Consider the following 26186-nt stretch of genomic DNA (forward strand, 5'->3'; position numbering starts at 1 on the left):
CCGGAGAGAGATTAATCAGGGGGCAAGTGGGAGTTCAGAGCTCTCATATTCTATAATGCTGATGATTTAGGAGATAACATACATTTTCCCCCCAAAGGAAGTAGGGTTTAAAAGTATTTTAATATTAAAATGCAAATTTCACCAGTGATAAAACTTTTCCCTCAGGAAACTCTTAGTGGAGTAGAAAAGGTATTGACTTTGGATCCAAAGACTTTTGAGATCTATATTCAAATGCTGTGACTTGGGCAAGTTATTTGATCTCTCTTGCCTCAGTTTCTTCATATGAGAAACAGGGATTGAAGGCATGGGGATTTAAAAAGACAGAGTTTAAAAGATGCCTGGAATGTGGTTATACTCTCTAAATGTACATTCTTCCCCATTTTCCTCATCTGCTACCAAGAGCACTAAGATACTAGAGCTTGTTCTGTACAGTAAATATTCCCAAGAGTGTTTAAGGAGGAAACATCAGCAAAGGCAAAAATGCTCTAGCAGAGAGAGGCCTGGGGGAATCTTTGGGAAGGGGACTCCTTACAGCTTTGTATTTGAAAAGGGAAAAGTAACTAATAAGCCCCATATTTGTCAGGCATGGTGGAGGGAAGCTTAACTTGGATTTTTTTTTCCCAACACATTTATTTTAACCATTGAGCTCCTGATCCCAATGCATTTGAAAAACAACACACACATAATACCAATATTAGTTTGGTAATACTTTCTGAGTCATTGATTCCTTTGATACTTTTCCCCCAAAAAATGCATGTGTGTATTTGTACTCACACAACTTCACAACTACTGAAACAATAAACTCTGACCTACAGAAGTACTTTGACTTCATTGTGGTCCTTCCCCTCCTCTACTCCCCACACCACCTGCTGCCAAGAGGAGACTGGCCAGTGGCACTGCGCTCCGGGAAGGCTGGATGTTAGCAGGATACCCGGGGATGGAGTCGGCGGCGGGGATGGGTGGAGGTGTCAGGGCAGCGCGCCATCCGGCTGTTCCTGTTTCGATGTGTCAGGAGAGCGGCAGCAGCAGAAGCGGAGAGGAGAGCAGAAGCATGGTGGCAGCAGCAGAAGCCCACGACAGTCAGCGCTCAGCGACTCCCTCACAAGGCGTGGGCGGTGCCTCTCAGCAGGCAGCGCCCACGTGGGAGAGGAGAGGAGAGGGAGCAGGGTGAACCCTGCCCTTTAGGAGCACTGCCGGAGAACAGTCACTGTAAGTCCCAGGCGCGGCGACAAGAATTTTCGCTAGAATCTGGGTGATTTTCTCCCTCCTCAGTGAGAAGCGTCCTGCCACGCCCAGCCTAGGGGCGACAAGGGGTGAGCAGGGACAGAAAAGCAGCTGAGACCCCGCGTGTTTGTCAGGCATGATGGAGGGAGGTTTAATATGGGCTTTATTTTAAACGAGGAAGTCCCTGATCCCAGTGCATTTGAAATATAACCGTCACAAAACACCGATATTAATTTAGTAACATTCTTTGAGTCACTGATTTCTTTGACATCTGCTCCATGGTGGGCAGGACCCACAGAGCCAGCGGACCGGCTGCAGGGAATGGGACTCTCCTTGACCAAGCAACCTGGAATTACTGTAAACTGCGCACCTGCAGGGTGGGGCAGATTGGCAGGCTGGGCCAGCAACTCCGAAGCCTTTGAGGGTAGGTTGGAGGTCTAGATGCCGCCCTCCCAGAGTCAGGAGCTGAGCTCGGCTCCTGGGCTCCAGGGCAGTGACGGGTGGGGAGGGGCCTGCCAGGTGGGGCATCCCTCCGCGCGGTGACCCCCATCCCCAGATCTAAAGGGAGAACGCAAAACAAACAGACAAAAAAAAAAAAACAAAACGAAACAAAACAAACGGGGAGAACACAGACCAGCTAATAATTCTGTAAACTATTCAATGTACAAAGGCCTAAAACAGACACCTCAGGCTGCTTGCACTAATAAATAACAACTGCATCCCTAAGTCCTGTTGGGGGTACAGAGTGTAATATTTAAAAACAAGATAAAAAGAAAGCCATACTTGGTCCTTAAAATTAACTTGCCTTCCCTCATTTTACCCTCCCACCCATGGAAGTGGGTGTTTTTACCTCCACTTTTACTTACAATGGAAGAAACTGGCGCTGAGGGGTTGCTCAAGGTCACACAGTTAATAATTGACAGAATCAAGATCTAAACTATGGACTTCCCTGGTGGCACAGTGGTTAAGAATCCACCTACCAGTGCAGGGACACGGGTTCGAGCCCTGGTCTGGAAAGATCCAACATGCCGCAGAGCAACTAAGCCTGTGTGCCACAACTACTGAGCCTGCGCTCTAGAGCCCACGAGCCACAACCACTGAAGCCCGTGTGCCCTGGAGCCTGAGTGCTGCAACTACTTAAGCATGAGTGCCTAGAGACTGTGCACGGCAACAAGGGAAGCCACTACACTGAGAAGTCCACGCACCACAACCAGAGAAAGCCCACGCACAGCAACGAAGACCCAACACAGCCAAAAAAACCCCACAAGATCTGAACTAGGTCTGACCCCAAAAGAGTGTCCTTAGTCGGTGCTGCATTCCCTCCTCAGAGATGAGGCAGATATACTTCACCCTTAGTGAAAAGAATGAGCCCCTCTCCAAATAAAGATGCCACTGCCAAGGTACCTGGGGAAACTATTGTCTTTCCTTATTTTCTGACCAAAGGATGTCTTTGCTTTGAGCTATTTACACCCTCCCCCTTATGAGATGGACCTATGATATGGACCTAACTAAGCCCGTGTTTAGACCAAATGATCCAGCCTGGCATTACTGACAAATGATGCACAGTCCCTTCCAATAAACACAGGCTTTTAAACTACCTTGGTCATTTAACCGTTAATTATCCAACCAGTCTACAGATATTTAATGAGTACCTCTGCCTTTTCCCATGCCAATCAACTTTTTCCTCTGCCAGCTATTTTTTTTTTCAAACACGGTTAAGATCCAGTTTCTCCTTTGCTTAAAAACCCTCAGTGATTTCCCACCGTCTACAGGATGAAGACAAGTCTTGTCTCAAGAGCCTCCTGACTGTCCCTGCAGCTCTTAAGTTTGGAGCAGAGAAAGTAAAACTCCAAAGTAGAGCCAAGTGTTTTTTATAGCCGCAAGAGTACTAATTCTTGTCCTCAGATCCTACGTGAGAATAATCAGAGTATAAAGTATAAATAGTAAATCAAATCCTTTTCTCCTCAGCCCTAGAGAGTTTCTAACAAGGAAATGTGGGCTGCTCAGAGTGAGGGATTCAGAATTTGTCTCTTTCTTTATAACCTATTCCTATCTCTTTTGAAAAATGAGCCCAGGAAGCTTTGGAAAAAAGTTAACTGGAAATAGAAAAACAGGACCAAAGCAAAAAGGAAATGTAAATATTCTAGGTTTAAAGGTCAATGTCATTGCTGGGTTCATGCTTCAAAGTTTACTCTGGATTTCCTGGTAGCCAGGGAAAGAAGGAAAGAAGGTTACATTATTTAAATTTTGTTGATATAAAAGAGAAAACTTACCAGGTCTTGAAACAAGCAATTATTTTTTGTTGCTATTTTTATCTTTGTCTTCATTGCTTTTTTAATTATAAAATTAGTGCATGTCTTTTGTAAACAATCCAAATAACACAAACAATAAAAAGTGTATGCCCCCTTACTTCCATTACCCTTCTCAAGAAATAAACCCTAAACCCTGAAACTAACCATTTATTTCTGGAGGTTTTTTGTTTTTGCAATCAGAAGTACTTACATAGCTTTCATAGAATATGGGGGGTTTTGTTTGCTTGCTTTAAAAATATACATGTATCATATTAACTATGTTCTTTTGTAACTTGCATTTTCACTTAGTGTATGAGGGACATCCTTCTATATCTATATCTATCTATATATATCTACCTCTTTCATTTTAATGAGAATAATATTCCATTATATGAAGGTAGCATAATTTATTTAACCATTCCTCTATTTAACTTGTTTCTGATTTGATAGTCTTATAAATAATGAGCATCCTTGTACATACACTTTTGGGCAGATATATGAGTATTTCAGTAGGAAAGATTTCCTCAGTGGAACTGAGGGATCACATGGCTCATACATCTAAAATTTTGATGAATTGTCTTAAAAAAAAGACTGTACCAATCTATACTCTCAGCAACAGCGTTTGAGAGTGCCCATTTCCCTGTTCCCTTGCCAATACTAGTATACTATAGATAGTATCAACATTTTTCACTTTCTGGCACAAACTTCTAAATGGAATTTCTTCTGGCAAGGTCAGTATAATTTAATCAAGAAAGGAGACCAATGATACAGTCTCATTCCTCTTGTTCTAGGGTGTTGCTTTTCAGGCTGTGCTCTGTGGAGCCCCAGGAATTCTAAGGGATGGGCGTGGGAGAGCACAAAAGGAAAAGACTGCTACCCTCTTAACCAGGGCAACTGAGTTTTTCTGTTTACCTGTTGCACTTTGGGATAAGACTTTATTTGAAGATAAGACTCCATTGTTAAAAACAAGTTTGCAAACCACAGGTCTGAGCCTTGTTTCTTATGGAACCATTAGCAACTTGAAGAAGAATTGAAAGTGGGTTCCTTCAAACCCACAGTGAATCTCCAACTGTAGCCAAAATATTGTCATTTATAAATTATGTGCACGTGTGAGTGTCGGCTAATGGCCTTGTTCATGCTGGGTGTCACCCTATAATGCCCAACTGCTATCCTAAAACACCATTTCTTCCAAGATTTGGATTAAAATTTCCCTTCTCTAACTACCCACCCCACCTCGAAACACATACATGCACCAGTAGTGTGATCATATCCCTGTTTGTCTGTGGAAACTGGATGTCACCTGAGGCTTCATTCCCTGGAGACCCGGGTACAACTCCATGGCCCACAGTCCTCTATGATTTCTGTGAGCTCTTCTGAGCTTTGGGTTCTCAGGCCTACTCTGCCTCCCTTCCAGGTGCTCTCTGAGATCCATCCTGTGAAACTTAGCTCCTTCTTTGGCAGTCACACACACACAAACAACAGCAATAAACTACTCCTTTGCACACAGCATTCCTGAGAAGAGTCAAATTTACTGTAGATAGCACCCTGGGAAGGAAGGTCAGAGAAAGAGGGCTTTGAGTCACAAGGATACAAACAATTTCAAAATGACATGTTGAGCATCCTGTGGCCTTTCATGGCCTGACACCAGCCTGTCTTTTTCTTACTGGCTCCTCTCTTCTCTCTTTCCATTCTTTACCTTCCCCTATTTCCCTCCCCTACCCCCAGACTGAACCAAGAACCTTGAAGTATTTTCCTCTGTGAAGCATCGCAATTCAGCTTTTTCCAGCTTTTACCCTCAAACTCCCATGACCAATCTCTTCCTAGTGCTCATCTCACTAAATTATTCCATTGGGTAGAATGGCAGTTTTCTTTAAAAACAGCAATAGAGGGCTTCCCTGGTGGCGCAGGGGTTGAGAGTCTGCCTGCCGATGCAGGGGACGCGGGTTCGTGCCCCGGTCCGGGAAGATCCCACATGCCGTGGAGCGGCTAAGCCCGTGAGCCATGGCTGCTGAGCCTGTGCGTCCCGAGCCTGTGCTCCGCGACGGGAGGGGCCGCAGCAGTGAGAGGCCTGCGTACCACAAAAAAAATAATAATAAAAACAGCAATATAAATATTGTTGTTTTTTTCTCAATACCCCTGCTATTTCTTCCTAACTGAAACACTGTCATTGTATTGCTTTTGTCCTTTTATTATTTTATATATCTGGGCCTTCCAACCAAATGTTAAGCAGCGCACAGACAAGAGCTCTGCTTTTTGTACTTTTTAAATGCCCAGTCTCTGGCATCTGCCTCACAAGTGCATGATGAATAAAACAACCACTAATTACATAATTAAAAGAAGAGTAAACGATAAATGAATGTAAGAAGACCCCTGGATATTTTGAAAGATGTGGCAGATACCTCCTTGCAAAGGCCATAAAATTAGTAATTCTTAGAAAGTTCAGTGAAAACATTCAGACATATTTTCAACTTGTATTTATCTTTTAGGAGATCTATAATGTAAGCTTATCCTACTCAAAATATCCACTACTGCACATTTCTTTTTCATGTTGGCCTTTTCTCTTCTAAACTTTCTTTCCTACTTCTCCTATGAGCTAGATGTTATTTTTGTTTATTCCCTTCCCGTCTGTCCAGATAGGAAGGAAGCAGAGATGATTATCTATATCAATACAATATCTCCTCTTGCTGGGATCCCAAGAATAAAGAATACTATATAAAGTAGCATGCTATGTAAACCAAGGCTTAGAACATCCTGTAGTGAACCATCGTAAAATATCACTTGAAATTCCTACAGGATCTTCTGCCTGCTGTGTTTAATTCCTAAATCTCATGTTATTAAAAAAAAAGTCTGTTTGCTCTTTCATCAACACTCACATTACAGATTTTTTTTCATCAAAACTGGCTTAGTTTGGAGTGAGGAAGCAGGAACATATGACAAGTTAGAATTTCTTATATTTGACCCTTTGCTATAAATTTAAGCCCATGAATAGCTCAAAGCTCAGACACTGGGCCCAATTCCATTGTGGATATATATAATTTAATACAGAAAGCATAGACTCTGTCCTATTCTGTTTGTCTGTATAACAGAATTTTTGACAATACATTCAAGTGAAAAAAGTTTTGCCCAATTATATGCTGCCTACAAGATGCAGATTTAAGGACACATATAGGCTCAAAGTGAAGGGATATAAGAAGATAGTCCATTTAAGTAGAAGTCAAAAGAAGTCAAAAGAAAGCAGGTGAACTATATCAGACAAATATAGACTTTAAGCCACTATATATCAGACAAAATAGACTTTAAGCCAAAAATGGTAACAAGAGACAAAGAAGGTCATTATATAATTATAAGTGGTCATTCATTAAGAAGATATAATAATTGTAAATATATACACACTGAACATTGGAGCACCTAAATATATTAAGCAAATAATAACAGCTCTGAAGGGAGAAATTGACAACAATACAATAATAGTAGGGGACTTCAATAACCTCACTTTCAGCAATGGATAGATCCTCCAGACAAAAGCAACAAGGAAATGTTGGACTTCAACCATACATTAGACCAAATGGACCTTATAGACATTTATAGAACATTCCATTCAACAGCAGCAGAATACACATTCTTCTCAAGTGCATGTGGAACATTCTCTAGGATAGATTATGATAGGCCACAAAACAAGTCTTAGCCAATTTAAGAATACTGAAATCATACCAAGTATCTTTTCCTATCACAGTGGTATGAGACTAGAAATCAACAACAAAAGGAAAGTTCAAAAGTTTACAAATATGTGGAAACTAAACAACACACTCCTGAAAAACCAATGGGTCAAAGAAGAAATCGAAAGAGAAATTTTAAAAATCTTAAAACAAATGAAAATGGAAACACAACACACCAAAACCTCTGGATGCTGCAAAAGCAGTTCTGAGATGGAATTTATAGCAATAAATACATATATTAAGAAAATAGAAAGATCTCAAATAAACAACCTAAACTTTACATTTCTAGGAACTAGACAAAGAAGAACAAACTAAGCTCAAAGTTAGCAGAAGGAAGGAAATTACAAAGATCAGAGCAGAAATAAATGAAATGGAGACCAGAAAAACAATAGGAAATATTAATAAAACTAGAAGCTGGTTTTTGGAAAAGATAAACAAAAAGCCTTTAGCTAGACTGACTAATAAAGAGAGCTCAAATTACTAAAATCAGAAATGAAAGAGGAGACATTACAACTGATACCACAGAAATACATAGGATCATACAAGACTACCATGAACAACTATATGCCAACAAATTAGATAACCTAGAAGAAATGGATAAATTCCTAGAAACATACAACCAACCAAGGCTGAATCAGGAAGAAATAGAAAATCTGAGCAGACCGATAATGAGTAAGGAGATAGAATCCATAACCAAAAATCTTCCAACACAGAAAAGCCCAGTACCAGATGGCTTCAGTGATGAATTCTGCCAACCATTTAAAGAATTAATACCAATCCTTCTCAAACTCTTCCAAAAAATTGAAGAGGAGGGAACAATTTCAAATTCATTTTAAGAGGCCAGCATTACCCTGATAACCAAAGCCAGATAAGGACACCACAAGAAAAGAAAACTATACACTGAAATCCTGGATGAATATAGATGCAAAATTTCTCAACAAAATATTAGCAAACTAAATTTAACAACACATTAAAAGGATCATACACCATGACCAAATGAGATTTATCCCTGGGATGCAAGAATGGTTCACTATACACAAATCAAGAAATGTGATATACCACGTTAATAGAATAAAATATAAAAGTCATGTGATTATCTCAATAGATACAGAAAAAGCATTTGACAAAATAAAACATCCTTTCGTGATAATAGCCCTCAAAAAATTGGACATAGAAGGAACATATATCAACATAGTAAAGCTACATACAACAAACCCATAGTTATCATCCTATTCAACAGTGGAAGATTGAAATCTTTTTCTCTAAGATCAGAAACAAAACAAGGTTGCCCACTCTGACCACTCTTTATCAACATGGTACTGGAAGTCCTAGCTAGAGCAATTAGGCAAGACAAAGAAATAAAAGGCATCTAAATCGCAAAGGAAGAAGTAAAATTGCCATTATTTGCAGATGAGATGATCTTATAAATAGAAAATCCTAAAGACTCAACTAAAAACTGTTGGATCTGATCAATGAATTCATTAAATTTGCAGGATATAAAATCAATATATAGAAATCAGTTGTGTTTCTATACACTAACAACAAAATATCTGCCAAAAAATAAAGCTATCCCATTCACAATAGCATCAAATCAAGAAAATATTTATGAATAATTTAACCAAAAAAGTGAAAGAGCTATACAATGAAAACTGCAAGACTTCAATGAAAGAAATTGAAGAAGACATGAACAGAAAGATATCCCTTGTTCATGGATCAGAAGAATACTGCTAAAATGTCCATACTACTCAAAGCACTCTATAGATTCAACACAATCCATATCAAAATTCCAAGAGCATTCTTTACAGAAATAGAAAAAATAATCCTAAAATTTCTATAGAACCACATAAGACCCTGAATAACCAAAGCAATCCTGAGAAAGAATAAACCTGGAGGCAACATATGTCCTTGTTCAAACTATACTACAAAGCTACAGTCATTAATACAGTATGGTACTGGCATAAAAATAGACACAGAGGCCAATGGAATAGAACAGAGAGCCCAGAAATACATCTCAGCATATATGGCCAACTAATATTTGACAAGGGAGCCAAGAACACTCAGTGGAGAAAGGATAGTCTCTTCAACAAATGCTCTTGCGAAAACTGGATAACCATATTCAAAACAATGAAATTGGACCCATATTTTACACCACTCACAAAAATTAACCTGAAATGAATTAAAGAGTTAACCATAAGACCTGGTACTATAAAACTCCTAGAAGAAAACATAGGGAAGAAAACTCCTTGACATTCGTCTTGGCAATGATTTTTTTAGATATGACACCAAAATATCAAGCAATAAAAGCAAAAATCAATAAATGGCACTACATCAAATTAAAAAGCTTCTGCACAGCAGAAGAAACAAACAACAAATCAAAAGGCAACTTAAGGAATGGAAGAAAATATTTGCAAACCATATATTGGATAAGGGGTTAATAACCAAAATATATAAAGCACACATACATTTTAATAATGAAGACAAATAATCTGACTTTAAAATGGGCAGAGGAACTGAATAGATATTTTTCCAAAGAAGAATGCAAATGGCCAAAAGGTACACAAAAGGATGCTCAGTATCACTAATCTTCAGCAAAATGCAAATAAAACCACAGTGAAATATCACCTCACACCTGTTAAAATGCTATCACCAAGAAGAAAATAGCAAGTGCTGATGAGGTTGTTGAGAAAAAGGAACCCTTGTGCACTGTTGGTAGGAATGTAAATTGGTTCAGCCACTATGGAAAACAGTATGGCAATACCTCAAGACATTAAAAATAGAACCATCGTATGATCCAGCAATCCCACTTCTGGGTATATAGCTAAAGGAAATGAAAACAGGATATTGAAAAGATGTCTGCAGTCCCATGTTCAATGCAGCATTATTCATAATAGCCAAGATACGGAAACAACCTAAGTGTTGGTCAACAGATGAATGGATAAAGAAGATGTCATCTGTTTGTCACATATCATACACACACACACACACACACACTGGAATATTATTCAGTCATGAGAAAGAAGGAAACCCTGCCATTTGAGACAACATGGATGGACCTTGAGGGCATTATGCTAAGTGAGATAAGTCAGACAGAGAAAGACAAATACTGTATGATATCACTCATATGTGGAATCTGAAAAAGCTGAACTCGTTAAAAAAGAGAGTAGAATGGTATTTATCAGGAGGTGGGGGTTTGGGGAAATCGGGGAGATGTTGTTTAAGGATACAAGCTTGAAACTAGTAGATAAATAAGTTCTGGGGATCTAATGCACAGCATAGTGATTATAGCCAACAAGAGTGTATTATAAACTTCAAGGTTGCCAAGAGAATAGATCTTAATTGTTCTCACCACAAAAAAGAAATGATAATTACATGATGTGATAGAGGTGTTAGCTAATGCTAAGATAGTAATCACATTGCTATACATAAATGTATCAAATCAACATCTTGTACACCTTACACTTACACAATGCTATATGTCAATCATATCTCAATTTAGAAAAGAAAGAAAAAAGTTTCTATAATTCAGCAAACTTATTTGGTATCATATAAATAACAAAGAATGATCAAACCCAGAAAATATTATCCAGTTGCTCCTAAGTCTGGTGAAAAAGGCTGACCTGCTTACTTGTTGACATTCAGCTCTTATCTGCTATCATTCCAGCTGTCCATATAACTCAGTTACAGCAGAAAAAAAAATTTTATAAATCGAAAACAACACACAAAAGAAAAAGAAGGCAAGCTTATAAATAATATGTGTGGGCAAAATGAGTTACTACTTTAAGTACTTATATTTTCTGTGGTTCTCACAATAAATGTGATAAAGAGAAAAAGATTGAAGATGTAAGTGGAGTGACTTAAGCTATGGCTTAAGAGTCAGCCACACCTGGGTTTAAATCCTGGTTCTGCAACTGTGACCTTGGGAAAGTTGCTTAACTTCTTTAAGTCTGTTTGCTCAGCTCTGAATTGAAAGTCATAATATCTTTCTCATAATTGCTACTGTGAAGACAAAATGCAAAATATGTGTTTAATAAGTGTAGCTATTTTGTTGTAATTATTATCACAGAAGCTTTGCTATGTAGCACCTTGCCATCTAAATTAATTTTTGTATTTGTGTCTCCCTTTGAGCTTCTTCAAAACACTTTATATGCATCATTTTATTTGAATCTCATAACAACTTGTAAGCTAGATATGACAGACATAATTAACCTCATTAGGAAACCAAGATCAATGCATTGCCTCAGTCATCCAACATCTGATAGCGTTGGGACAAGAATTCACGTCTTATCCTTATCTTCAAGAAAAATTCTCCAGTCTGTTCTCACACAGCAACCAGAGGGAGCTCTTTTTTAAAAAAGCATCATCTGATGATAATGTTATCCCCTGCCTTTTTGTCCCCTTCCCCTCCCCTTCTTCTCTCCCTCTCCCTCTTTTCTCCATCTCTATCTCTCTCTCCTTTTAAGTTTCTAGTTTGATTGGTCCAGAAAAAGAAAATCCTGACTCCAGCTCAACGGGGTGAATCTCTGTACAGGACAGGAAAGCTTATAGTCTTATGACTCAGTCCAGAAAAACACCAGAAAGAAAAAAGAACAGGTCAACAGTAACCTAACTGAACAAGTGAATACTCATGTGTTTCTCTTGCCTCCTTCCTTCTACCTCATTCCCATTCTGCTCTGGAAAGATCAGAGGGCACTCCACTTAGAATGCCTCTGCTAGAAAACAGAAAGAGAAATACTGGGAGGGAATTTTTTGTGCAAAAACATTTATATTCACTTTCTTCTCAGAAATGTCATGGGCAGAAAGTATGAGAAGAAAATATAGAAATACATGAGGCATTGCAAACATACGTCTAATATCCTAACATCAACTTGCTGTAGGTCAGTGATTCCTCAACTTTTTCAGAGTTGGAACATCATCCTTTAAAAGTTTTATAATTTTTTAAAAATTAAATGCAATTAAAATCAATTCAAATAACAATGACAGCTCTTTAACTGATGTTGCAAGACCATCATTGCTCTATACTGCAATGGAAAAATTTAGATTTCAAAGTTTTTCCATTTCAGTATATATTCAGAAAACATAGTTGTTTGTGACTGAGGACAGCATTTATCAGATAACTTTTATCCACAGAAGAAGCATGTAAGCATTTGTATTATGAGATACATTATGATGTTGAGGGTGGAATTTCCCCTTAAAACCCATCTCCTCCTCTCCTCCTAACTGTGCCACTAATCCTTAAATTTCATTATTAAAGGTTAATTCCTTTAAGGAGGCAATATTGTTTTATACCAAGTTTTATCAGAACAAAGATATAATCAATTGTAAGATGTACCACTATTTTATGTGCCACTAAGAAAGAAAAACCAATGCCAATTATAAAAAGACATCGCCAATTGTAAGAGGTATCCCAATTTCAGAGACAGTAAAATGTGAAAAATGTGAGTCTTAAACTCTATGAAATGAAGTAATTAAGAGAATGGACCTTAATATCAAACACATCTGGATGGACATCCTGTTTCTGCCATTGGATAGATGGCTTGCCTTGGGGAAATTACTTAACTTCTTTGAACCTCTTTCTTCTCCTCTGTGAAATTAAAATATTAATATATCCTCTGTGGTTAGCAAGAATTACCTACAACGAGATATAGAAATGTGCTTAGTGCAGAACCCAGCCCTTAGTTAGGGCTCCAAAATGAAAACTATTATTGTTATTAAGGAATTATTATTACCACTGGGGATAGTGGGGTATTAAGTCCCCACTGCCTCTGATTCCTGACTTTCAATGAGTTTGTGAGATCTGAGATAAAACAGATCTTCACAGATTGAAGCTTTTGACATGACATTTGTTTGTAGGAGAGGAGATAAGTCCAGAATGGGGAAATGACTTAGGGAGGGAAGGCCGGGGGGTTGGGGAGCTGGATCACCAAGCCAAATAGTATTGTGTCTTCAAACTTTGGCTCAGGATTGCTTCTGGTTTCAACTTGATTCTACATTAAGAATATACTCATACCTTTGAAAACAACGTTAAGTGAAAGAAGCCAATCAATAAAAGACCACATATTGTATATGATTCCATTTATATGAAATGTCCAAGAATAGGCAAATCCATAGAAACAGAAGTAGATTAGTGGTTTCCAGTGGCTGAGGGAAGGGGGATGGGGAGTGGTAGCTAAGGAGGATGGGTATTTAGGGTGATAAAATTAGATTGTAATGATGGTTGCATAACGCTTGAATATGCTTCAAACCATTGAACAGTACACTTTAAATGGGTGGATTTTATGGTATGTGACTGAAACCTCAATAAAGACATTCAAAAAATAAAAAAAGAATACATTACTATATCCTGCTATTTTGAAATCTAAAACTAAACTTTAAAAAAATCACTTTACTTTTTAAACTATAGAAACAGCTGAATACACTTAGAAAAAGAAATGTATCAACTTTACCTTAAATTACACATAAATTGATAAAACTCACAAAGTTCAGTTAAGGTTTTCACTTTATTTCCACCCACTACATGTAAAAATGGTCAATTCTAAACATAGTCTCCAATTTTGTGAACTTCAGAAGATTTAGTCACAGGGATAATGATTTAGCCTCTGTCATGAGCCGGCATGCATTGTGCACTGGGCATGCAAAGGAGCTTCTTATAATCAGGAGGGATATTCAAAATATTTAAAAACTGGATGGAGTCAGAAACTGAGTAACCAGAATGGATGCCAGCTGGAGACCCCTTAGTTGGTAGAATTTGGAGGAGGCTGAAGGTCCAGGAGGAAGGGCCAGGGACATTGGAAGTGGTGGGATTGCAGAATGGGGGCACTTGGAAGCTCTAGCAGGGGCATTTTAATAAGTGATACAAAAGATTTCAATATGTTATCAAATAGTTAGAGCTGTTCCAGGGCATTTCTGGTATGCCAACAGGATGCTCACCTGGTTCTCCAAGTGTGGCCTTAAAATCTTAGAAGTTTAGAGATGATCTCTTTTCCTCCTGACATTTTACAGATGAGAAAACCAAGGTTGAGGAAAGATGAGTGGCTTGCTTACAATGCATGAATAGTAACAGAGTCAGAAAGAGAGTCCATTCCTCTAAAATCTCAATCCAGATTAGCTACGGTAGGGAAAGTGGGCAAAACATCCTCATACCAAATTAACTTGCCCATTCATCATCTTTAACCATTTCCAAATCAAAGTTGCAATTTATTTCCTAGTTGTGTGCATAGCAAAAGCATATATATTCTTCATGAGAGTAAAAGACCTTGAACGTGGAAAACAAATGGACAGTGGGTCCAGACTTCCAGGTAATTACTGTTAAATTATGTTAATGTGAAACATCATGGTACACATGTAGCATTTCTCAACAGAAGCCATGCATCATTGCTAAAGCAAATTTGAAGAGAATAAATCAAAGGCATTTAAAATAAAATATATTGGCACATAATCTCATTTTGTAACTTTTGTCTTCCTAGTTATTAGAAAGAAAAGATTAGAAAAGAAATAACAAAAGCTAGGCAAAAATTATTGCACTCACCTTAAGTTTTATTTAGAGAATTGCCAATAGAATGATGCAGGAAAACTTTTTGGATGCATAGGGTTTTGTGTATATTGGGGAAGAGATGAGGATATTCACTCATTCATTCATATTTTAATAATAACTACTGATATATGAATGGCCCTTCACAGTTTTAAAAGGGCTTTACTGGGAATTCCCTGGAGGTCCAGTGGTAAAAACTCGGGGCTTTCACTGCTGTGGGCCTGGGTTCAATCCCAGGTTGGGGAAATAAGATTCCATAAGACATGCGGTGTGACCACACACAGACACACACAAAAATTGCTTTCCTAAACATGTAGTAGAAGACTATTGACACAGGAAATATTTCGCAATATATTGCTAAGTGGAAACGCAGGCTACAAAAACATATGCAGTTAAAATGTTATTTTTCTTTAAAAGGAAGAGTGTGTGTGTGTGTGTGTGTGTGTGTGTGTGTGTGTGTGTGTGTGTGTACCCATACATATAAAAAAGATTGAAGACACTGAAATACTATCTATTCTCCTTGGTTGATAAAATGATGGGTACTTCTTTGGTATTTTCCTTTTTCTTTTTCTGTTTTCCAAGTTTCTTGTGCTAAACATGTATTAGTTTTTAAATTAAAAAAAATTTTTTTTAGGGCTTCCCAGGTGGCACAGTAGATAAGAATCTGCCTGCTAATGCAGAGGACACGGGCCCAAGCCCTGGTCTGGGAAGATCCCACATACTGCGGAGCAACTAAGCCCGTGTGCCACAACTACTGAGCCCGCGCTCTAGAGCCTGCAAGCCACAGTTACTGAGCCCGCGTGCCACAATTATTGAAGCCTGCGCACCTAGAGCCCGTGCTCTGCAACAAGAGAAGCCACCGCAGTGAGAAGCCTGCACACCGCAATGAAGAGTAGCCTCCACTCGCTGCAACTAGAGAAAGTCTGCACGCAGCAGTGAAGACCCAGCGCAGCCAAAAATGAATAATTAAATAAATTTAAAAATTAAAATTAAATAAAATAAAATTTTAATTGCTTCCATCTAGGCCAACAGGCACTTGAAAAGATGTTCAACATCGCTAATATTAGAGAAATGCAGATCAAACCCACAATGAGATACCTCACACCAGTCAGAATGGCTATCATCAAAAAGTCTACAAAAAATAAAAGCTGGAGGGGGTGTAGACAAAAGGGAACCCTCCTACACTGTTGGTGGGAATGTAAATTGATGCAGACACTATGGAAAACAGTATGAAGTTCTTTAAAAAACTAAAAATAGAGCTACCATGTGATCCAGCAATCCCACTCCTGGGCATATATCCAGAAAACACACAAACTCCAATTTGAAATACAATATATAGAACAGATAAATAACAAGGTCCTACTGTATAGCACAGGAAACTATATTCAATAGCCTGTGACAAACCATAACGGAAAAGAACATGAAAAAGAATGTATATATATGTATAACTTTGCTGTACAGTGGTAATTAACACAATATTGTAGTTCAACTATACTTTAATAAAAAATAAATTAAAAAATAAAAACACTTTGTTAGATTTAAAAAAAAAAGAAAAGATACATGTACCTCAATGTTCATGGCCACACTGTTTACAATAGCCAAGACATGGAAGCAACCCAGGTGTCCATCAACAGACAACTGGCTTAACAAGGTGCACATATACAATGGTATATTCCTCAGCCATAAAAAAAGAATGAAATATTGCCATTTGCAGCAACATGGATGGACCTACAGGATATCATAGTAAGTGAAGTAAATCAGAGAAAGACAAATATAGTATTATATCACTTATATGTGGAATCTAAAAAATAATACAAATGAATCTATATACAAAAACAGAAACAGACTCACAGACACAGAAAACAAACTTACAGTTACCAAAGGGGTAATGTGGAGGGGATAAATTAGCAGTATGGGATTAATAGAGAGAAGCTACTACATATAAAACAGATAAGCAACAGAGATTTACTGTATAGCACAGGGAACTATATTCAATATCTTGTAATAACCTATAAGTGCTTCCATCTGTACTTTATATCCATTGAGCCTCATGACAATCATGTGACATATAACACCTCATTTGATAGAAGAGCATATTGAGTCTCAGAAGAAATGAGTGACCTGCTACTTGACAGGTAGCAAATATTAGAGCTTGGGTTTTCATCTTGGTCATTTGACTCTAAATCTTATGCTCTTTCCTCTACATCACAATGCTCAGTTCTCAGAGCTGGCTTATATGATGGCTCAGGGTAGCACATTCAGAGCTATCTTTATGTTATCTTTGCAGCAGAGCGTCATCCACTCATTTGTACCTGTTAGTCATTCTGTAGAAACCAATTTTCCAATTAAACAAGTAGCTGTTCTGGAAGTGGCACCAAAGTCTTGAAGCAATTAAGCTCCCACAACAAATCCCTGCAGCTTATTCATTTGAGTAGCCTTTGTTCCAAAGCAGTACACTACGCACCACTCTCAAATCTTAAAAGCTTCCTGGATTCTCTCCTGGACTTTGTCATCTATATTACAAGCAATTTTCACGCTTATCAGTTTTTATGAGGTATGTGTTTTTCTGAGACCTTTTTCTTAAAAGCTATTTCTTGCTTCCTAAAAGACCCAGTTCCACTGTGAAAAAGCAAGGAGAGTTATGAGCAGGTAGAGCTATAGAGCTAAATGTGACCACAAGCTCTGCTGGAAGCTCTAAAAATTACCGCATTCCCTCAATACCTCACAAATGAGCTGGGAAAGCTGCTGCTGTTAGCTTTCTGGGCATAGAAAGAGTTCTCAGTCAACTGAGAGTCCCTGCCTTAGGATTTACTGAATACTGTTTTATTCCTTGACTTTTCACACAAATTTTGCAGCATCAGGTAAATGTTCTGAATGAGTGACATTGTCCAGATCAGAAAGATTTGGAGTGGAAGCTCTATAACCATTTTGTAAGGTACAAAGGGAAGATGTAGGTTAAGCCAAAATCTTCTGGATTTTGTGTTCCTTTGCCAGATGAAACTATCTTCAGCCTTCAGAGAGTTGATGTGTGGTTCTGGGCTTAATAATGATGGTTTCTAGGTGTTTATTTCTTTATTCTGCTTTTTAAAAACAATGCATATCTTTGGCCAGAGGAGAGGATGCTGATATCTAAGTAATATGACACAGATATGTCTAGACTTCATAGTCAGCCCTGTCCTGGACTCACAGACACCTTGAAGTAGGACTCAGCACTTCTATACTTCTCAACAAGAACAAATTCGACTCCCCTGAGACATTGTTAGAAACACAGGTTTTATTACAGATTTCATAGAGAGATGCATGAAAGGGTTATATCAAGCACCAGATGGCAAACTTTCACAGAAACTCCTATTAAACATCCCCATGCGCCCCACAAAGTTCCCCTCGGCTACCTCTTCACCCTTTAATCTTGTCCACACATAAGCTTCAGTTTTCCCTGGTTCTGGATCTCACTGCCTTGTCCCTTGTCCCTGCCCTCCCCTTCTACCTCCTGCAAAAAAATAAATAAATAAAAAGTTTCCAATGCAGAACAAGTTAGTGAACTTTCTTAATCTTGCATCCTCATACCAATCACACTGTTCAGCAAAGAACTTCTTTTGGAATCAGTTGGGTATTATAAATTGCAAGCAATTTTTCTCTGTCACAAATAGTGTTGGCCATCACTAATTATTAGGAAAATGCAACTCAAAACCACTCTATTACCTCACATCTATAAGAATGACTGTCATGAAGAAGAAAAGAGATAACAAATGCTGGTGAAAACATGGAGAAAAGGGAACTGTTGAGCACTCTTGGTAGAAATGTAAATTGGTAAAGACATTATGGAAAACAGTATGGAGGTTCTTCAAAAAAAAACAATAAAAATAGAACTACCATATGATCCAGCAATTTCACTCCGGGGTTATATCCAAAGGAAACAAAATCAGTATCTCGAAGAAATATCTGCACCTCATGTTCATTGCAGCATTATTTACAATAGCCAAAACACAGAAACAACCGAAGTGTCCATCAACAGACGAATGGATAAAGAAATTGTGGTATATATACACCCAATAGAATACTATTCAGCCATTAGAAAAAAGGAAGTCTTGCTATTTGCAACAACATGGAGGAAACTTGAGGGCATTATGCTAAATGAAATAAGTCAGAGAAAGACAAATACTGTATAATCTCACATATAAGTAGAATCCAAAAAACCAAACCCATAGAAACAAAGATAAGATTTGTAATTGTCAAAGGTAGGGGGTGGGGAGTAGGTGGGGGTTGTAGTAGCAGGGGATGATGTAATTAGGTGAAGGTAATCAAAAGATACAAACTTCTAGTTATAGGATAAATAAGTTCTGAGGATATAATGTACAACATGATGACAACAGTTAACAATACTGTATTGTATATTTGAAAAGTTGCTAAGAGAGTGGATATTAAAAAGTTCTCATCATAAGGAAAAAAGTTGTTACTATTTGAGTTGATGGATGTTAACGAATCTTATTGTGGTGATAATTTTGCAACATGTACATAAATTGAATAATTATGTTGTATACCTTAAAATTATACAATGATATATGTCAATTATATCTCAATAAAACTGTCGGGGGGGGACCAATAGTGTTGGCTTACCGTGCCAATTCCTTCTGAAAAGTGGGTCCAAGTTCCGAGGAGGTTTTCTTCAAGGGTATTTCAGTAAAAACTTGAGTCTGTCTTTAGCAGAGCCATCTAGTTGGGATGTGAAGAGACAGGGCTTGAGATGGGAGGAACCTAAGGAATTTAAAGTGAAGAAAAGAGAAATTAAAATTTATTAACTATTGTGCTGGGTTCTTAACATTCTTTATTTCATTGCATCTTCACAACTAAATTTTACAGATGAAGAAACTAAGGGCTTAGAGATGTTAAAATAAATCTGTAAAGTCTCATTGCTTCTAAGAAGCACAGCTAGGATGCTAAGCCAAGTCCATTTACTCCAAAGTCTAAGGTCTTTCCTTATACTCCATCACCTACCATGGGTTTTGGATTTCCAATATTTAGAAAGCTGCCTCCTCTACCATCCCATCAAGATCCCTGGCAGCTCAGGGGTGCATCTGTCCACAGAAAGCCATTTCCCCTCTTACACTGACCTGGCCCAGGGACAGTTGGATTTAACAGCCTCTCCTGGCCCAGTCTCTCTTTGTCCCATTGCCAGTTCTATCCAAGCAGGCACATGAATCCCTGACATCTCATAGGAAGGTGAAAGTATTGGCATTGTTGGGAAAGGGATGATGGATGAACTTGAGTGCTGTAATGGAAAGGACCCTGAACCAAGATGTAGGCTACACAGACTACCACAGAATAAGTCAGTGTGTTTTCCTGTCTTTGATCTCTTTGGAAACAAATGTCTGCATAAAATGAAGTGAAACAGGAAATAAAAGAGAATTCATGTTTGTGGACTGTTTCTCATAATGTCTCTCAAACATACAAAAGTAAACCTTTTTCTTTATTTTATATTTGAATGATTTAGCAACTTGACATGAACAGATTTAGTCTTGCAGTATAAAATAGGACAGAACATATTTTAGTTCTTTCTGTCTTCTCCAAGATGCATTATATTTATATATCCAGGGCAGGCTGTATGTAGACCTACTTCAGCTGCCCACTCAATGCCTGATGTGTCATTGCTCAAGTTACTTCTTTTCTTTCTGCCCTAATTTCATTGACTATAAAAGGAAGAATGTAGACTAGATAACCCCCAGGTTTCCTTCCAGCCATGTGGTTTACAGAGTGGTGAACTCTGCAAAGAATGACTTCCCTTGTGGGAAACACTACCTCCTATTCTGTGAAGGATCTCAAACTCAACATATTTACCCACAATCATAGCTCCCTTAAGGTTATCGCCAAAAGTACAGGTAGAAAGGGGGATAAGGGACAGAATGTAAAGAAAGCTCAGTGGAAGGTGAAAGTAAGTCTGAGGAAAATGTAATTGCGGGTTAACATGACTTTGCAGTTTTTTAGGGTATGTGTGTGGATTCCACTTACTCTAGCTATTTATCCCGAAGTTTTATTTATTATATTTTACATAATACTAACATTAAACTACATTAAAGAGTAGACCATGTGGAATTCTTGATTTTGGTTTTTGGATTTTCAGAGAAATCACTTCAGAGACGGCCTTAGCTATTTGCCCACATGTATGTGGGTACGGATTTTTCAATCATTAGCTGTTTGGATTTTAAACTTCTTCAGATATTTACAAAAATTATACATTGATATAGAAATCCACTGAGAATTAAAGGAGCCCTGTCTCCTGGTTATTTTTGTACAGTTACACATGAGATTTATTCCTGGATTAGTACAGAGAACTTTTTGACTAGACTGAGATAATCCCAGACAGCTTGTGAATATTGTCACTGACAGAAGGCAGGCCTGCATTTTGAAGACACTTGTCAGACTGTGACCTGTGCAGCATTTAACACTGTATCTCACTCGCTCATCCTTGAACCATTCTCTTCTCTTGATTTCTATGACACCAGATTCTCTTATGTTCCTTCTCTTTGTCCTCTTTTTCTTGGCCACCTTTCTAGGTCACGCTTCTTTTCACAATCTACTAGTCTACCTAGGAGCTGTCATTCACTCTCAAGATGCTGATCACCACCTCTACCCTGATAAGTCCCACAGCTATATCTCTAGCCCAGACTGTGTCTTGACCTATACACCTAAACATCCAACTGCCTACTCAACATCTACACATGGATGGCCCATGGGGATCTCTAACTCATGTCCAAAATGAATCTCATCACCTTCCCTCTAAACCTGACCCTCTCCTCTGAGTTCCCTGTCTCCACAAATGACTCCACTATCCACTCAGTTGCCTGAGCCAGAAAATTGAATAGCATCCTTGATACTTCTTCTTCCTTCCATACCCAACACCCATCCCATCGATCATCAGACTGAGCAGAATCTAACTCTGCATCATCTCTGGAATCTGGCCACAGCTCTTCTCCTGCACTTGTGCTCCCTTAACCCAGGGGACCCCCATCTCTTACTTGGAACACTCTAATAGCTTCTCCTCTGATTCCCCACTCTGCTCCTCTTCATTCCATTCTCCACTTTACAGCCAGAGTGAGATTTTAAAAGAAGAAATCTGATCATTTTGCCCCTCTGTTTCCCATGGCTCTTAAGTTTAAGTCCATACTCCTTAAGATAGCTTACAAACCTTCTCTATCTTGAACTCCACACTCCAGAGTTAACACATTTTTTTTTCAGTTCTTCCAGAGAGCCACAATGTCTCTCACCCACAGGCTTTTACAAGTCCCATCTCCTGAAAACTCCTACTTTCCTACTTTTGCTTCATTAACACTCAGAAGCCTTTCTTGACTCCCTCCCCCCAACACACATACCTAGTTATCACAGTGCATTAACTGCCCATCTTTCTGCTAGACTACATGGTCCATGAGAGTAGGTACCCTGCCTATTTTTAGTTATATCCCAGCACCCAGCACCTGCCTAGCATATAGGAGAAGTTCAATAGATATTTGTAGAATAAATGAATAAAAAATAAATGTGTCACTGCTTTGTACTAGCAGCAATATCAGTATCTTAAGCCTACTTTATTTGCATGCAGCGTAAGCTCACTATTGAATCCAAAAAAAAGGATTCTAGTTCTGTTTTCTTTTTTTAAACTTATCTTTAAGCAGTAGAACCCTGTTTTTTTTTTTTCCAAATGAAATGTGTGTTAGAGCCCAATTTATATAAAGTGGATAAAAATAGAGCTGCATATATTGAAACTGGGCTGGGGAAGCATCATCTACCCACCCCTTTTGATCCTGAGGGATTTCTGCAGGACTCATTAGGACACTCAGAACTTAGTTTAAAAACCACTGATCGAACCAAATCCTACTGCAACTAGGCAGGTACATTCATATCACTTGAGACTTTGGTTTTCAAAATCTTCTGAGAAGCATCCACTAATAGAAGAAGGTGCTTGTTTATCTAAAGAAATGAGGAATCAAATATGAGACCATCAAGTAACTCTAGTTCAGCTTTTCTGATGATGCTTTTCTAACCCAGAATGAAAGGGTAAAGTACACTTTGAAAGATTTAGAGGCTCAAAGTACTTCAGGACATAGATTGACCACACTTTACCATGAACCTTGACATCTGGGTGTGGGGGGTGGTTCAGAGTGAGTGAAAGCATAAGAGGATTTCCCTGATGGTGTTTTTGCTTTGGTTGGAGTCTGAGGTCAATCACACGTGTAAAGTCCTAATCCTCATATGCAGGTGTGAGTTCCTTATGTTGCTGATACTCAGCATTGAAATCTAGGATTCTTTTCATTAGGAAATTTTTTCTCACAAACAGTGTTTTCTGCTAAAGGGAGCCAACTTGCTCCAGACAGAACAGCATTTAGAAAAGCACAAGAAGAACGTTTTTCAATAGGAAATCACACAGTGAAATGTTGCTTGGGCAGATGAGCCACAGCTGGAAGTGGCTGAGAGGAAAGACTAGTCAAGGGCCCACACAATACACTGGGGGAGGCTGTGACATCAGCTCTTATCAGAGGGCCATCAACACTTAGTGTACCAACGGAAGCCTTGGCCTTAAAACCAGCAAGAGATAATTTCCTCTAAATTTCTTGGGGGGAAAAGTGGGAACACTTTCATGCCTATAAATACGGTTTACTTTGAATGTAGGCAAAACTTGAAGCATGAATAAAAATCCGAGTAACTTAATGACTATACGATCAGGAAGCGTGGAACAACCTCTATTAGAGAAAAGTATGATAAAAATTTATTTTCTTTCACTGACTATAACATTAAGAAGAAATCAAGAAAAATGCTCTACATAATAACGGATAAATTTAGGAGCAAGGGTCATTGGAAAGAGGCTACCTCTAACTTTGCTTATGCTTAAAACATTGTTGACAGTCACTAAATTTGACACAATTGTACCACAAAAAATTATTCTTTGCTGAGGCAGATGAGGCAAATAGATCACTTTCGTAACAGTACAGTCAAAACCTAAGTACTTAAGAGATGTTCAGTTCAGTTCCTGGCTAAAGAGCTTACAATCTACTTTTAGCCTCAGAAACAGGCAAGCAAATGAAGAATTGTAGAGGGTACGGCAAGTGTTGCAATAGCTGGAAGCACAGGGAGAACACAGGAGAGGAATACCTAACCCAGCATGCGTTCTGACCAGGGGAGGCTTTGACAGGACGTGATAGCTGGGCTGTCTTGAAGGTAAATAATGCAGAAAGGAGGGAAAAGGGGAAAGGGTAGTGGAGGTGAGATGGGGGAGGGGTTCTAGATGAGAGAGCAGCATGTACAAAGAGGAGAAAGTGTTGCTTGTTTAGTAGTGTCATATGGTTAGAACATGAACTGTTTGTGAGGGGATGGCAGGAGATTTAGCTAAAAAAGTAGGGAGGACTAAAGCCATAAAGGACATGAAGGTGTCAAGCTAAGGAGGGTGAACATCAGTCCTTAAGCTTATAGGGAGCCATTAAGGGAAATAAACAGAGAAATAACATGATCAGATAAGCAATTTGGAAAGAATCTATTAGTAGCAGCATGGTGTCAAAGTATAATTTTCAAAAAGTTTTAAAAATGAGCCTCATGTTAATATAGAATGGACACTGGTCAAGAATTTTATTTAACTCATTAAATAATGAGGGAACCAGTAATTTAGGTAAGCTGGTTCCAAGACACTTGAAGAATGGGGGTTTACATAGGCTCTCAGGAGAGGAATCAAAATGAGTTTCTTATTCTTTTAAGTTAGAGACAGTTCTGGTTAGTGTTAGATCAATAGAATCTTGGGATTATCTCTTTTAGGGACAAAACTGTTTGCATCTCTACCAGGCAAAAATCTACAAGTTAACATGTAACTGCCTAGGGTGTGAGTCCTTACCTTACAAATTCCAATAATAATAATAATAATAATTTAAAAAAACAACTCCAATGGTGGTACATTCCATAATGAAATAATTACTGGGTAGACCTGTTAAATAACACATCACATTGAAAGGATCTACTGCACAGCCTTGGCCTTTATTTCCAAGCACTGTATGCTTTTTCTTAACAGTGGAAGGAAGAGGGGATAAGATGGAAGCTTGAAAAAAAAACAAGTTAAAAGCCAGTGTAATAATTTTAGGAAAGGTTGGAAGATGACAAGTATAAACTAAGGCAATAGCAGTGGGATGGACAGCTAGAGAAAGGGTTTGAGCAACTTTAAGAGAATAGTGGGAATATGACTTGGCTGTTAATGCAATGTGGATACTAAGGGAAAGAAAATATCCATGGACAATTCTCAGGTATTTTGGCTTGTGTGATTGAACAAAAGTATTATTCTTCCAGGTAGGAGTAGAGAAGGGGGAGTAGTTGGGGAGTATCGTGTAAAGGCAGGGGAGAAAGGCTGAGTTCTGTCTAGAGAGTGTTGATATGAAGGGATAATCTGCCTATGAAGGGAATCGCCAGCATGTGAGCCTGCTCTCAGAAGACCAAGCTGGAGATACAGACGGAAGAGTTATTTGCACGCAGGTAGCAGAGTGCACATGCACATTTCACTTATGCAAATCCAAATATACACCTCTGGCAAAGCAAAGGAAGAACAAAAGGGATAGAGAAAATCAATAGTTACAATGATTTTTCCCACCATTCCTCTCATACAGCTTACGTCCCAAAATTGCCTCGTCCCAAGACGAGAGGCAATACTCTTAGCAAGTTTCCATTTCCCCAGTCTAAACATTCCTTCCTGCTGAGTGTTGGTCTTATATTTAAAGATACTGTGCCTATTTTTTTTTAAAAATAGTTTTGGTCCTAAACCCAAGTCAAATACATATAACCTGGTGCTCAGGTGAAATTCAATAATCTCTTCCAACACTGAAGGAAAAACCATGGAGGCTTATGGAATGTTGTTTTCTACTGTGTTCATAGACTATTAAAAGGATCTCTAAGGCTAAGTTATATTATACCTTATCCTTGACTTTAGAACATTCCCTCTTCATCTCCACCCCCAAAACTCCATGTCTCAAAATGTGACCCCATTATAGGTAAAGTCGAATGTTTCAACTATGTCACTGAAGCAAATTTGAAAAAAGAGGATAGAGTCTAGGATGTAACCCCAGTGAACACTGACCGCTAAGTAGGGCTCAGACAACCAAAGATCTTGAAGGAAACTGAGAGCTGGCTAGCGAGGCAAGAGGAAGGAAAAATCAGAAGAGGATGGAAGTTAAAGAAATTTCAAGAAAGGGATGGTCTGTAACTTCAAATAACCACTGGGTAAGATAAAGGTAGGAAAATGTCCATTAGATTTGGTAATAAGAAACTGTTGGCCTTAGCACCAAATCTTACAGAGAGGTAGAGAGGGGGCAGAAGTAGTTAAGGAGTGAGATGATAAGGAAGAAGAAACAGCAAGTGTAACTTACAGCTTTTTTTTTCCAGGAAGAGTAACTATAAAGGGAAGGAGAC

General features: G+C 38.5%; 1 protein-coding gene across 4 annotated transcripts in view; it reads right to left on the reverse strand.

Moving 5' to 3' along the window:
- Nucleotides 1-26186, reverse strand: part of EHBP1 (EH domain binding protein 1) — a 564927-nt gene that overhangs the window by 442004 nt on the left and 96737 nt on the right. For all 4 annotated transcript variants that reach the window (XM_019942549.3, XM_073791336.1, XM_033838462.2 and 1 more), the window contains one exon: nt 19377-19514. The gene's annotated coding sequence lies outside the window, so the exon portion shown is untranslated. Of the gene's footprint in view, nt 1-19376; nt 19515-26186 lie in introns of those variants that run through there.

The sequence above is a fragment of the Tursiops truncatus genome, chromosome 14 (genome assembly GCF_011762595.2).
Source record: "Tursiops truncatus isolate mTurTru1 chromosome 14, mTurTru1.mat.Y, whole genome shotgun sequence".
Lineage (NCBI taxonomy): Eukaryota > Metazoa > Chordata > Mammalia > Artiodactyla > Delphinidae > Tursiops > Tursiops truncatus.